This window comes from Dipteris shenzhenensis, chromosome 9 (genome assembly GCF_047967505.1).
Source record: "Dipteris shenzhenensis isolate YYH24624 ecotype China chromosome 9, Dip_SZ_1.0, whole genome shotgun sequence".
In the NCBI taxonomy this organism is placed as follows: domain Eukaryota; kingdom Viridiplantae; phylum Streptophyta; class Polypodiopsida; order Gleicheniales; family Dipteridaceae; genus Dipteris; species Dipteris shenzhenensis.
In genome coordinates, this window is record NC_141604.1 from 54,644,378 (window position 1) to 54,659,773 (window position 15,396).

The 15,396-nt window shown below is 44.7% G+C and overlaps 1 protein-coding gene across 6 annotated transcripts in view; it reads right to left on the reverse strand.

Annotated features, from left to right (window-relative positions):
• Positions 1–15,396, reverse strand: part of LOC147898851 (endonuclease III homolog 1, chloroplastic-like) — a 95,670-nt gene that overhangs the window by 43,224 nt on the left and 37,050 nt on the right. The window lies entirely within an intron of this gene.

Here is a 15,396-nt window from a genome sequence, read left to right on the forward strand (position 1 = left end):
CAACCCGCTGGGAAGTACTTGGTTGTTTGATTGCACCAGAGTCCAGCTGTTGAGGGCTTTGTCTTGCAATTGTTCAGCCATGTTGGCTGGTTGGGCACTTGGATGTGCGATTGCGAGAGTGGTTCAGACAGTGGATGCTATTGGCGTCTCTGTTGCATGCTTTGGTTGGCTGAGGATACAGGATTGCCTAGGGATTGGATGCCGTTCATCGTTTGAAGTTGAGCAGGGAATTACAGGGTGGGCTGGACGAGAAGTCTGAGGGCATTGGTTTGCCTGTAGAGCAGCTTCCCTTTGTAATTAGCCTCTTGGCTTCAAATGAATATTAAATAAATACCGCAAGGGGCACCAGTGTTTGGGGCCAATCGGTGTCTTTGTTTTTTAGTAGGAGCGCTTTAGCTCCCCTGTGATTTGTGGTGTGGTGCAAATTTATTTGTCTATTTACTGTATATGTTGTATTTACATGGATCCTACCACCCTTTACGTTGTTGAGGCTGGTTTCAGCATATTTGCCCATTTCATATGCTTCTCGGAGAGTTTTGTCTGAGTCTGGAAATATCTCAAACCTCGGTGATCTGTTTTAACAGTAAAATCTGCACCCAAAAGATAATGCTTCCATGTATGGATGGCATGAATTTCAGCCAGCAACTCTTTCTCATAGATTCCCAAATATCTGTCTGCATCCCAGAGTCTCCAGCTCTCATAGGCCTGATGCAATGCAGCCCCAGCACATTCCCCACAAGCATCACAATCCACCTCGAATGACTGATACAAATCTAGAGGTATTAAGATTGGCTCTGTGGTCAGCCTCTCTTTGAGTGTGGTGAATGTTGTCTTTTGTGGAATTCCCCATCTGAAAGCGGCATTTTTCTTTGTAAGATCATGGAGTGGAGTGGCTATATCTGCAAAATGCCGGATAAATCTTTTGTAGTAAGAACACATGCCTAGGAAACTTCAAACTTCATGCACAATTTTCATCTCTGGCCATTCCTGAATGGCACGGATCTTTGTCGGATCCATCCGTATCCCATCTTTGGATATTATATGCCCGAAGTAATGGATCTCTTCCAGAAAGAATTCACTTTTCTTGCTGTTTGCATAGAGCTGATGATTTCTTAGCTCTTGAAACACTGTAGCAAGATGATCCTTGTGCTCTTCTTCGGACTTCAAAAAGACAATAATGTCATTGAAGAAGGTACCAGTGAACTGTCTGTAGGGTCGGAAGATGCGATCCATCATCCTATTGAAAGTAGTTGGGGCATTAGTCAATCCAAAAGGCATCACCAGATATTCATACAACCCAAAAGTAGTGCAGAAAGCTGTCTTATGCACATCCTGAGGTTGTATCCTCACTTGGTGATAGCCACTCTTTAAGTCTATTCTGCTGAAAACTGAAGCTCCATTTAACTAATCCAGCACATCATCAATGCGCAGAATAGGGAATCTATTCTTGATGGTCATTTTGTTCAATGCGCGGTAATCGACGCACATATGGAATGAGCCATCTTTCTTCTGTACTAGCAGTACAGGGGAACAAAAAGGATAAGAACTGAGCTGAATCAGCCCCTTGGACAACAAGTCCTGCACCTGAGTCATAATCTCCTCTCACTGAGTTGCACCAACTCTGTATGGGGGCCAATTGGGTGGCTCACTGCCAGGAATGAGTTCTGTACCATGATCCTCAAGTCTGTCAGGGGGTAACGCCCCTGGCAAAGCGCAGAAAAACAATCTTTAAAAATTTCAAGAAACTAAAATTTATTCTGATCTGCCTCACTTATTTCAGCATGCATTTCCATCTCTCTCTCTTTTACAAAATCCATGTAAGCTGAAACTGCGGACTTTATTTCTTTTCCAACATAACTACTTGATATAATGGGAATAGTTTCCCCTCTATTCCTAGCAACCACACCATGTACTTTGCCCCTATTTACAAACTCGAGCACTCCCTCAGGAAGAGTCAACTTCACTGCCTTGCGATGGAACCAAGGCATACCCAAGACTACATCATGATGTTTTAGTGGAGAAATGAAGAAGTCTTCCTGATCCACATAACTCTGTACATGAAGACGGAGCTTCCCTATCAAGGGAGTAACTGGCACAAGGTTCCCACAGAACATCTCGTCGGCATCTAGAGCCCTGCCCAACTCCTTCCTCCTTATTCCTAGCCTCAAGGCTAGATCCTCTGATCCTCTGGGTTTGAAACATGACCCAAAATGTTAGGAATTCCTCCTGCTATTGACTTGTGCCGTCCCCATGGCTTCTCTGCCACTTTTCCCTTCGGAGTTGAAGGCTTTTCTGGGCACTGGGCAGCCACATGCCCCTCTTTGCCGCATCTAAAGCATTTACCCTCTTTCCTGAAAGTTTCAATCTGTTCAGGGGTAAATTGCGGTCTTCCCTTATAGGGCTTTTGTACCTGGTTTCCCCTCGGCTTCTGAGGCTGAAATCCCCTCTTCTGAGCCTTGGGAAACTCTCTTGTTTCAAACATGGGGGTCACTGGCTTTTTATCCCCCGGTATCCCTGCCTGTAGTGAAGGCACACTAGTAGGATCTTGCATGTACACGAGACTAGCCACATTGGCCGAATGCATAAGATCTAATATTTCTTTAATATCTTTAGTGTTCACTTGGGCCTCTATCTTTGGAGTGAGTCCGGCCCAGTACTTCTTGAGTTGAGTCATGTCAGAAATTTTCTTGAAAGGCGAAACCTGCAAGTATGCGTCCCAAAATTTCTGGTTGTAAGACTCAACTGTATCTTGTGCTTCCATATGAATGCTCTCCCAACCAAGAAGGCCATGATCCCGAAACTGTTTGGGAATAAACTGTTTATAGAAAGCTTTCTTGAAGTCCTTCCATTTCTTGAGGGCTACATAGTTGGCTGTTTTAGCTATCCACCATGCACTGGCTGTACCAGTCAAGTGCAAACCAACCATACGACGCTTTGAGAACTCACTGAAATTTTACAAGCTGAAGGCAGCATCAAACTGCCTTTTCAACTTGGCCATATTGGCCATTGTAAGTGGCAAATCTTACTGACTTCCCACCATCTTTAAATTCTTTAGTCTCTGCCTTCCTGCCGGACTTCTTCTTCTTCTTCTTCTTCTTCTTTGGCTCTGAAGATCCAAAAGAAGGAGATGATGTTGAGGATGAAGAGGTAGAGCTAGAAGATGAAGACGAACTGGATGAACTATGATGATGCTTCGCCTTTTTCTTCTTGGGAAAAGGACCTGCTCTTTTCCTCTTTTTGCCCACCACTTCTTCCTGATCTGCTCCAGAGGGAGGCTTTTTTGGCTTTTCCTCGAAAAGAGGTTGTACCATCTTGCGAAACAAGGGATCGCTTGTTGCCTCTCCCAACTGAGTAATCAACTCTCTGTAGGCATTCTCTTTATTTATCTGTATAGCCTCAGCCTGCTGTACCTGATCAGACTCTGCCATTCCCTCATGGGATGATTGGGCATGCTACTGTGAAGCCATCTCTGCAACTTGTCTGAGATCTGCAAACTCTCACACACACGGTGTATGCAACTGATGCACTCAGCCTTTGCTTTTCAAAGAGAAAATACCTCAACAAGAGGTGTATTTCATTCACACTTGTGCCAGTACAAGCTATCAACTCAAGGCATGAACTCAAAACTGTGTGCCCCTTTTCTGGCTACTGCAAATGACATTCACAATGCATCTGTTTTCCCCTTTTTCACTGCTCAAAGGCATGCATGTTCTTTACTTGTGCAAATCTCTGATTTTTTTGCTTTTTCTGTTACTTTTCTGACAGAAAAAAGTCTGACAGGTAGGTGGAAACTGATGGCCAGAATTGTCTCTGCGACTGTCTCTTTTTTTTTTCTTTTCTTTTTGAAACAGTAACTGGATGAGTAACCGACTAGTTACACTAACCAGACTAGTACTGTTCTGGTCTGGTTAGAAGAACAGTCTAGTTGGTCTGTAACTAGACCACTGACTGAACTGAACTAGGTACAGTCTGGTTAGACTAGTCTGGTTGGGTCAAGTTAACTAGGCCTCTAACCAGTTCACTAACCAAGGTTAAGTTAGATTAACCCATGGTCTGCCACATTAACGAATTTGTCCACCTCAACTGTCTCCCATGTCAGCATGTGTGGTCTGGTTGCCATGTCAACCACCTGTATGCCACGTGTCAGGGCCATGTCAGCATCTAAGCTGGCTGCCACGTGTACTGCCATGCCAGCACCACACGTGAGTATGCCACGTCATCTGTGTGCCACGTGTCTGCTGACCTGCCATGTCATCTTTGCTGCCTGGCTGGGCACCACGTCAACGTAGCCTAAGGTTGAGAAAAATTCTGGCAAAGTTTCAAGGTTGTCACGGACTTCCGTCAGCGTCGCAAAACTGTGATGAACAACTTTGCTCGCATCTATTTCACGACGAACACCTCGAAAGCTCTTCTCTTGTGGTTCACCAGTCGACACCCTGTGCTTGCCAACCATCAGTGCACGCGTGAGAATATTCCTTTGGGGTCGTCAGCGCAGAATTCGCCTTCGCAAAACCTCCACGCTACCAGAAACTCCAAACAACGTTGAAAGATCTCTCCAGGTCCTTTTGGTCGTTCAGCGTTGTGAGACTACCCGGAGATGCATGCCAAGGTAAGCGTCACGTGAAGAATTTACTTCACGGAGAGGCGTGTTGCTGTGTGGAGATCTCCGTCGTCCAGCTCTTCATCAGATGCACAAGTCTCTAGTGAAGGCGTGTCTACACCTTCACGACGCCTGACCACATATTCACACCCCCAAATCTCTACCTGCATCACAATTTCTTGTGGAGTTTTCTTTTTGCACGCAGCCCGTACTTGATCGTCACAGCTACAAAGAGTTGTGAAGCCATGCTCTGATACCAATGCAATCTTCCCGCTTTTTCACAAACTTCTTACTGATGCAATCTTTCTGCTCTTTGCAATCTTACGAACAGCTCCATCGCTATTTCTTTACTCTCTCTCTCTCTATCTATCTATCTATCTCTCTCTCTCTCTCTTTCTCTCTGTTGGAAAATCAACCCTTCTTAGTACCTGCAACAATTAATTGTTAGCGCTGTTGCATGCAAATAAGAATATATATTTGTTATGTGTGCACGTGTGTTCAGTAGGGATGCCCACCGTGACTAGGATTAGTCCACATATTATTATTTGCATGCAACAGCGCTAATATATATATATATATATATATATTCTCTGGTTGACCGGAGTCAATGCTCTTGATCATAATTAAGGAGGCTTTGACCAATGGTCGAGGAACCTTAATTGTGGCCAAGTCTCTTGAACCGAAGGTGGCACATCTCTCCAACCGAAGTTGGCACAACTTAGTTAACTGTAGTTAACCCTCTTGGCGCATGCCAAGTCTCGTTGATCGAAGTCAACACTCTCTGACCGTAGTCAACTCTGTGGTTCTCTGGTTAACCACAGTTAACCCTCTTGGTAATGAACCAAGTCTCCCCGACCGAAATCAAGTTTACTTGACCAAAGTCAAGTATCTTTGACCGTAGTCAATTCTTTGACCATTCAAAGAACTCTTTGACCATAATTGACACAAATGAAAACTCTTTAATTATGATCAGATAAATGGTCAACTGTACCTTGACTTAGGATATTTACATTGTGATGACACTTCTTTGGGTTCATCACCTTCCTTCCTCTTTTGACAGGCTTTCTTCTTTCTACATTCTTTTGCAATATGGGCCGGCTTGTCACAATAGAAACACTTTTGATCCCGATTCGTCTTTCTTTTATCACCATTGTCATAGAACGCCCCTTCTAGTAACGATCATCCTTGGGCTTTCTTTTTTCAAGCTTACCCTTGCCGCCTTTCCCTCTCACAAGGAAGGCCTCGCACCACCATAGCTCCATCGTGGGAGCAATAGAGGCCCAAGCTGCTCAGAGGTCGTTGGAGTAGACTGTTGTATTGTTGTGACAAACCTTTGAAGCTTCTAGGGAGAGACTCTAGCACAAGCATAGCCAACTGCCTTGTATCATTGTGTGGCCGATTGCAACCAATTGGTTCGTCACATTCTTGACCTTAGTGAGATGGCCATGGATCTTGTCTCCATCCTACATCCGCATAGTGAACAATAAAAATGGAGGGAAAGGATGCGTGATGTGTTATTTGTTTCATAAAGATCCCTTAAGATCTTCTAGGCCTCGCTGTGGTATCTGCAAGCTGGAAGTGGAGGATGACCACCCAATTGCAGTGATGACCACCCAACTGCAATGCTGTCGACTATCATGGAGAGTGCCTCCGCATTTATGTGTCCAATCTCACACTGCTACTAGGTCTGCCGGTGTCACGAATCTGTTGTCGGATCCATCACGTCCTTGGGCGTCATCTCGGTTCCTTTAGTAATCCCCCATACTAGCCTTGCAACTAAATTACTACATAGGTTCACCTTCCAAATAAGATAGTTAGCCCCATCCAATTTCCCACTTTCTCCAAAGTTAGGAATAGGCATGCGAGAGGCCATTGCAAGCAATTGAGAATGACCTAACAAACTTTGACCAGAGTACAACCATCAAATAGAAAAGTGAAATTACAGCACCTGACTGAATCGGAATCTCCTCCTTCCTAGAGGGACGCCTTTCTTCAGCTCATTGGAGCAAAACACAAGGGTATCACCCTTGTCTCTGATATTAGAGTTGAGGGTCTACTGAAGAAGTAACCTTATGCAAGCGAATAAACTTCTCAATTCTCTCTCTCTTCTCAATTATCTCTATCTCACTCTTGACACACACACACTCTGGGCCAACACTAAGAGAAATGAAGCAGAAGATAGAGAAGAAGCACTCAGATTTTATTCATCCACAGGCATCGGAAAAACCACTCACAGAGTGTGAACAAGAAACATCAGGCAAAGTGCTGGGAAAAAGACAGCTAGAAAGGGGGCTTCCCAAAAATCTAAGACGTGAGGTTGATTCATACTTAGGGGCAACGAAAACGAGGAAACAAGAAACGTGAATGGAAACATTTCGGGGTGTCTAGAAGGGCTGAAACGGGGAAATGCCACGACATCAATGGGGGTTTAGAAAAAAGGATTTTGAGCTGAGCACACGCATACTATATACAGCCTACAACCTACCTTTAACTTAAAACATGGAGCATAACACATACCACAAGCTACAAAATTACAACTTTGAAGAAAGATCAAGTATAGAACTTAGACCTATCACCTTAGAAGTTAGAGCAGTGAGGAATAAATGACAAATATGAAATCAATGAGAAAGGCTAAATAGTAAAGATTGGCAAGTTACAAAATGCCAATATTGAATATATCGCTCAAAGTTTCCAACTTCATATATGTCGAAACTTGAAAGTACAAAACCCAAAAAGCCTAGTTTATAAGCCTCAAGGCCATCTGCTACATCAATGATGCTATGATCAAAATCTAGAATCCAAAAGCCTCAACCTCCTCCTCCTCTTCCTCCTCCTCCTCCTCCTCCTCTTCCTCCTCCTCCTCCTCCTCCTCATCATCATCATCATCATCATCTGATGCCTCCTCCTCCGCCTCCCCCTCCTCCTCCTTCTCATCATCATCATCATCATCAGTGAGGGTGTCACTTTGTTGTGCACTTCCCTTGTGTTGAAACTCTGGGTCCACAACACAAACACAGCTGAATGGGAGAGTAGTATTGGTTCCACCTGCTCACGGCCAAGTTCTCCAGCTCTCTCAACATTTGGGGATCTTTCTCTAACACTCTGATTGTTATGCTCTAGCCAAGATAGCATGACCTCGGAAAGATCGGTGGGCATTTTCTCTTAGATGACCGACTTCTGTAATATTTTATGTGCGTAAATGAAATCGTCAAGAGAAGTAACTGCCAAGGTCCTAGGTGAGGGTGAAATGGCATTGACTAGGTGGTTCTGAGTGCTAAGGCCTAGGTGCACCTAAATGTGCAATAATGCCAAGGGGCAAGTGGTTTTAAATGTGCCCCAAGAGAGGGGTAAATGGTGCACCAAGTGGAAAGGCTAAAATGATGACATTTGGCAAGGGGAACATCTAGGGAAATGAGGGTCTCGTGGATATGCATGAGGAAGAAAAAGGACGAATTAATTGAAAAATGTGCGATCCAGGAGAGTAGGCTGGGAGGAAATAACAGATGCCATCGCCCGGTCCTAGGTGAGGGTTGATAGTACCAGACTAGGTGGATCTAAGGCTAAGGGTCTAATGCAATAAATGTGCCTAGGGGCAAAGGAAACTAAAGCATCCCAAGAGAGGGGTGAAATGTTGCATTAGTAAGGCCCTATAATGATGACATATGGCATCTAGATCCATCTAGGGAGATGGGGCTTGTTGAAGCTAGAGAGAGATGAGAATGAGCTCTCACGTATGTTTTTTTTGGAATTCTCAGTTGGCTCTCACGTTTCAACAAGGTTGGCTGGGTGGAACAATAGTGGTGCTTCTCCCGTGATTTGTCTGTAGTTAGAAGTTAGTGTGTTACATCAGCGTGGGTGACTGATAATCTAGCTCGATCTCATGAGTATGTGTTAGAGAATAGAGATTCTATCAATTGGTATCAGAGCTCAAGGCAAAGGAAGAGCGACGAGTTAGGTGACGGAAGGAAGGCTTGAAGCGCAGAAGTGACGCAAGGTGGTCAATTGCATCACCTGTTCGTGACGTGCGAGGGACGTGAGGATCGCTGGTTGTGACGAAGGCTGTACGTGACGGGAGCAGGTGGACGCGCATCTCCGGTTGATGTTCTGCAATGACAATGTGGTGTGGTGTTGACGGGCACTTACGCTCATTTACGTAGGCCTCCCTCCATCAGAGCGATGTCCATCTATAAGCCTACAAAGATTCCGTCGGTTAACGAACTGTAGGCCTAGATATCCTGGTGGATTGACAAGGTGAGGAGAAACGGGCAACGTAGGAAGAGTCGCCATCGCCATCGCCTGCCAAGTTTCCGTGGCTAATTTACGTCATAGTTCCAGAAGGTCGCCGGTGAAACGACGCACATCAGGGGCGAGTGACAACTGGATACCCGTCGGTGGTAGCGACGATGCTGAATCATTGACTGGACTTCCGCGGTTTTACCGTTTTTCTTTCCAACCGTTGATGGGGCTTTGTTTGGATATGACATCGAAGCTGACATCAGGCGCTTTGGTATCTTTAACGGTGGAGGGAAAAGATCGTGGTTAGCCCAGGATGCTTAAAACCCGATCGTTGAACTCGGGATATATTAAAAAAAAGCGAACCAGAGATAAGTACGACAAGGGGGATCAATCAACATTTCGAGAAGGAAATCAGGGAGCACCTTCTTTCGATACAGCTTTTACAGTTTTATATATGGTCCTGTTATTCCTGCACCGTAAAAGGAACGTTCAGAGTATTATATATTTGGGAGTTTAGTGTGCAGGAGAAAGAAAAACAAGAAAGCAAAATAGAAAAGAGGTGTATATATATTTTATTTGGGTTCTAGAAAAGACTGAAAAAAAAAAAACCATTTTCCCTTTTTAAACTATGGAGGCAGAAGGACAAAATTCTAGGGTGAATCCTAGTGAGTCTAGAGCACGGTCTACGCAACAAATGTCGCATCACACAGCACCTACTTTGATCGGTAGGATTTCGATATTAGAAGATGCTTTACAGCAGATTATGAACCAGCAGCTTCAAGTGAACGCTGGTCAGAATGAGATCAGGAAGATGGTGCAAGCCTTGTCGGCTAGACCGTCTAGAATTGATAAGGGCAAAGCTCCAGCAGAGCCAGAGCCCAGTATACACTCATCAGAGCGCGCGAGGGTCAAAGTGCCTAATATCGCTAATTATAGACCGGAGAAGTACACTGGTCGGATGACCGAGCGCAGTTCTGATGTGATCGAGGTCTGGTTACACAAGTGGGAAGAAGCCTTCGCCATTTGTGAAATCAGATCTGATCTAAAGAAAATCCGTGAGGCCACTCACCTGTTTATTGAGGCAGCGGATAGATGGTGGATAAAGCAACAGAAGGATCAAGTTGCTCCTACCACCTGGAAAGGGTTTAAAGCTGAATTTAAGAAACACTTTCTCCCACCTGATGAAGAGTCTCGAGCTTGGGATGCTTATAGAAATCTTTGTCAGACGAGTCTGTCGGTGGCAGAGTACACCGACAAATTCAGGGAATGTGTCATGAAAATAACAGACCCTCTCCCTATGTCGGTTCAGTTAAAAGACTATATCTATGGACTGAACGACAAGATCAAAATGGCAGTTCGGGCTAAATATGTGACTACATTAGATGAATCTATTGCAGTAGCCTTGAACTATGAGGATGCCAGAGGCAGATCTGGTGGATTTGTGCAGGCAGGGACTCAGTATGAGTACCCGAAAAAAGGGGGATTTCAGAGGAAATGGACTTCAAAGACAAGTGTCTCGCAGCCAAGTGGCCAAACCAAGCAGGTGAAGCCGGTTGAGGGACCAGTAAAAAAAGTACCACCGTTGCGGTGAAAAGGAAAATAACTCCAATGGCAGCCCGGGCTTGGTCAAAGTTCGGGTTGACCCCTGAACAAAAAGAGAAAATGCCCACCGATCTTTTCGAGGTCATGCTATCTCGGCTAGAGCATAACATTCTTGCCACCGGGGTCTAAGGTGCACCCAGTATTTCATGTTTCTCGTTTAAAGAAATTTTTGCATATTGGTGACTCACTACTCGAAGGTGTGGTTTTGTTTCAGGAGATAGAGGATAATGCAAGACGCAAACCAACAAGAATCCTGGACCGAGGAACAATGCAAATACGAAATCGGAAGATACCCACGGTGTTGGTTGCATGGCATGGTCAACCTCTATCGGAAACTACCTGGGAATCCGTATACCAGTTACGGAAAGTGTTCCCAGATTTCATCATCGAGGACGTTGATGCTTGAAGAGGGAAGGAATGTTATGCTCTAGCCAAGATAGCATGACCTCGGAAAGATAAGTGGGCATTTTCTCTTAGATGACCGACTTCTGTAATATTTTATGTGTGTAAATGAAATGGTCAAGAGAAGTAACTGCCAAGGTCCTAGGTGAGGGTGAAATGGCATTGACTAGGTGGTTCTGAGTGCTAAGGCCTAGGTGCACCTAAATGTGCAATAATGCCAAGGGGCAAGTGGTTTTCAATGTGCCCCAAGAGAGGGGTAAATGGTGCACCAAGTGGAAAGGCTAAAATGATGACATTTGGCAAGGGGAACCATCTAGGAAAATGAGGGTCTTGTGGATATGCATGAGGAAGAAAAAGGACGAATTAATTGAAAAACGTGCGATCCAGGAGAGTAGGCTGGGAGGAAATAACAGATGCCATCGCCCATGATCTGAGTGTGTGTTAGAGAATAGAGATTCTATCACTGATATTTTCTATCATGCGATCCATCCCCTGATATACTTTGCCAATATTAGGCTTATCTCCATCAACCTTTTTCAGCAACAACACAATCGTCTAACACAAAGCATACATGTGTGATGCATTAGCCCAAAAGCCATCGCTGCCTATACACAAGTCATAGACCAACAACCAAAGGGCCTGCCTATAAGTGGGCCATGCATCCCAATTTGGGCTTGCCACAACCTACTTAGGTGCAAGTCTCATTTCAATGAGTCTTCGAAGCATCAGATAATTGTATGCAAGCGTTGTCTCCGCATACTTCAAGAGCTCCTTGCTTGCAACCTTGCGATACAAGGAGAGAGAAAAATGATGATGTGTAATAAATGCAACTATCTCTCTTCCATTGTCAATACTATTTTTTACCCAGGGCAATTGGCCAATATCTTTCAACAAATTATTTAAACAATGGGCAATACAAGAACTTCACTGAATGTGAGGATGCTTTTGCTCCAATAATGCACCTGCAGCTTTGTTGGTATTTTCACCATATGAAACAAGCTGCACAACATCGGATGGCCCACATATTCCACTACATCTGCCCACATCTGCATCAAAACATTTGCTTTTTTTTTGCTGTACTCCACACTCTATGGAGTGTATGTAAAGAGAAGATCATCTACAATATGCCAAAATGCCCTCAAGTGAGCGACTCCGCACATTACTCCAACCATCTGCAACCAAAGTGACCCCACACTTATGCCATTTCTCCTTCACAGGCTGAATGGCTTCATAAACTGCCTTCACCTCATCCTCTCAAAGCTTTCCCCTCAATGCATCAAAAGTGGGAGGGATATATGTGGGCCAACATCTCCTTGAAATAAGTAGATCTTGCAACATTGAAACTAATCCGATCAAGTAAAAAAAAGGTCCATGGCTGAATCTACCTGTACCTTCTATTGTGGATGCCATGTTGTGTAAAGGGTTCCTTGCCTTCGTGCAGGTGGGAGAGGTGAAGGAGATGCACTAGGAGTAGAACCTGTAGCTCCAAGAACATGTGCACTCCCAGAAGAGGAAACTGTAGCGGAGGGAAGAGGAGTCCTTTTTGCCGTAGCCACATGAGACCCTGAAGTAGCTCCTCCACCTGTGGATGCAATATTCTTTAGTCTATTTACGGGAGGAAATGCTTCAACCTCTCGTGCCAACCTTGCTTTCTTTGCCTCAAAGACTACGCCACATAGCGTAATTCCCTCTCCCTTGATGCCAAGAAGATGGGCCTTCACCCTATCAGGGATCCCACCTCTTTTCAATCCACACCACCTGGACATGAACCTGCGGCGAGCGCCTCCTTTCTTGCTGTTATAGGAACCCAGCAGATCAACTTGACTCCACCGAAAATCTGCTTGGGTGAAGTCCGCCTTGGGAGAAGCCTCAAGGATGGCTTCTTGAAGCCATGGAGGATTGAAAGAGGGCTGAAACTAGAAAGAGGGCTGAAGGGCTGAAAGGGAGGGCTGAAACTTGAACAAAGGAGGCTAAAAGAGGACTGAATAGACGGCGGAAAGAGAGGGCAGAAAGAGAGGGCTGAAGGAGGGTTGAAAGAGGGCTGAAAGAGGGCTGAAAGAGAGGGCTGAAGGAGTAGCAGCTGAGCTATAAAGAAGGGCTGAGGGGAGTGGATGATGGAGGGGGGCTGAGCCAGCTTCTACATCCTCTTTGAAATCCTCTTTGAAAAGCAATCGTCCCTTTATTTGCTGTGAGACTAAGAAAGAACGAAATTTGATTAAGTCTAGGCTCCTACACTATGTGAAATTTCTATTCTCTTGTTAAGAGTCATATATTTTCAGTTTTTGTCACGTGACTTACTTTGACTCTTGAATTCTTGCGATTTTTGTCATCCGAACTTTGGAGCTTGGCAATCATGACTCTAGTTTTTGGATTTCCATTATTGGCAGCGTTCTTAGCTCTTTGTTGTTTGCAGTTCAATTTAAATGCTAGTTTTTAATGAACTAAGACACAACAAATCCATACAACCTTTGAGGCAGCTGTCCCTAAGGGGATCCCTAATTGCCTCATGAGTCAATTCACATGATTCATGACTCATGAGGCATCGAGACTTTCCCTTAAGAACCATGCATGCTCGTTCTACAATGTTATAAAATCTTACCTCTTTATCAACCAACATACATGAGTATCTTAAATGGAGATCTTCTTCATCGAGGCCTGTTAGAAAAGTTCACTGATCCATTTGTGAGTCCCATATGAGCAGGCTGAGGGTTAAGTTTCCCTAGTTAGTGTGGAGACTTACCTGGAATTCTGCCTAGTGTACAACCTGGTTCATGGTTTGCAGTACGGGCTGGTACAGTCTTTGGAACAGTGTGCGGCACGCGGGTGTTTGGAACATTGCGCAGGTCAGCAGCACTCCTGCAGCAGCCTTGCAGTATTGGGACAGGTCTATTTATAGGCCTGGCATGGCCTGGGAACAGGTGGGGTATATACAGATAGGCAGACCTGGATGTTGGTCGAGCTTAACAGACCCAGGTCAGCTGGGGTCTGTTTTGGTAAAAATTATTGACTAGGTTGGCCTGGTCAGGTGCCTGCTGCCTATAAAAAAGGAGTCTTAGTTGGCTCAGTTCAAATCACACAGAATCCCTTGACAGAAGGCATGTAGGAGCAAACAGAGTCAGCCTTTTTGGCCCATAGTTATGAAACGCGCCGCGAAACGCGTTTCAGGAAAACCCCCAGCCAGAAACGGCGTTTCAGGGCTGAAACGTTTCAGCCCCCTGAAACAGCTGTCTGAAACATTTAAGCCAGTCTGAAATGCGTTTAAGGGACCCTGAAACGGGCCGTTTCAAGTAACACATGCTCCATTCTAAATCGCGATTTGCGCCAATGGGTATTCTCTCTCTCTGTGTTTTCATTTTTGGCCTCCACTGCAATCTTTCACTCCCTCCACCCCTTCAGCCTCACACTCTTGGAGTTTTGAGGGTTTTCTAGCCCTCCTTCAGCCCCATTCACTCCTTGGGAGTCCTTTCTCGGATTATTAATTATTTGAAGGGTTGCAAATCCACTTTCCCCTAATGGGCTGGACCTCGTTCTGAACAACCATCACTAAGCATAGATGCCTTGTGTAGCTCAGGTAGCTGGACAACAAGTATACGGTGGCATGGGACACTGTAGCTTATTGTTGTTGATCAGGAGGAGTAATGTGCTTCTTATGGAGCGGTGGGTCAAGAACATCCTAATAGAAGCAAACGGAAAAATCCATCTCCATCAAGGAAATTTCCTACCTCAATTTCTGCATCAACAGGGCAGGCAACTGAGTTGCAGCAAAGCCGAGGCCCGAGAAGGGATAGGGAACAGGAGAAAAGTGCATAGACAATAGAATAATGATGCAAGCAAGGACAAGGAAGAGAGGCAAACAGCAAGGTGGAAGGCAGCAAGCAAGAAAAGAGAGTTGAGACATGCAAAGAGGGAGAAAAAAATTAGGGAGAAGGGTTGAAGAGCTCAAATGAGATGTGGGGGCAGGAGGGTAGTGTCAAACAATGAGCAGGAAGACAAAATGAGTATTTCATCTTAATCTCGCCGTATAAGCCGTTCCAAGCACAAAACTTGGGGAAGGTACCTGATAGGGAGCAGACTGCTAAAAATATTGCCACAACATCAGCAGCCGCAACTTAGACAGAAACTTCACGAGGTGAAAACCCACATGTCCACTAACACACCAAATACCACATTATTGCCATAAAAACTGTATGCAGCATATGTGTTGCTTCCAGACCTATATATTCTTTGACAGAAAGTTCCTGTCTTGTGAAAAAATTAGCTCTTTTCAGCTGCAACGCTTTCAAGAAAACCAAAACTGGAAGTAAACTTGCCAGCTACTTACAACAGAACTGTTGGATAAAATGGCCAGAATATACATAAAGAAAAACGGAAAGGAGTCTTAAAAGTTTAAAAACAAATGGGAAGTAACAAAGCAAAACAATATCTGGCCTGATTGACAAAAGAAGGCCAATCCATGCCCAAATTTATTGAGTCAATTGCATTTTTAACAAGCATATATATATCCCCTCCTGTCCCATAAATATTTAGACAAGTGCTCACCTGCAGAAGTCCTGTGG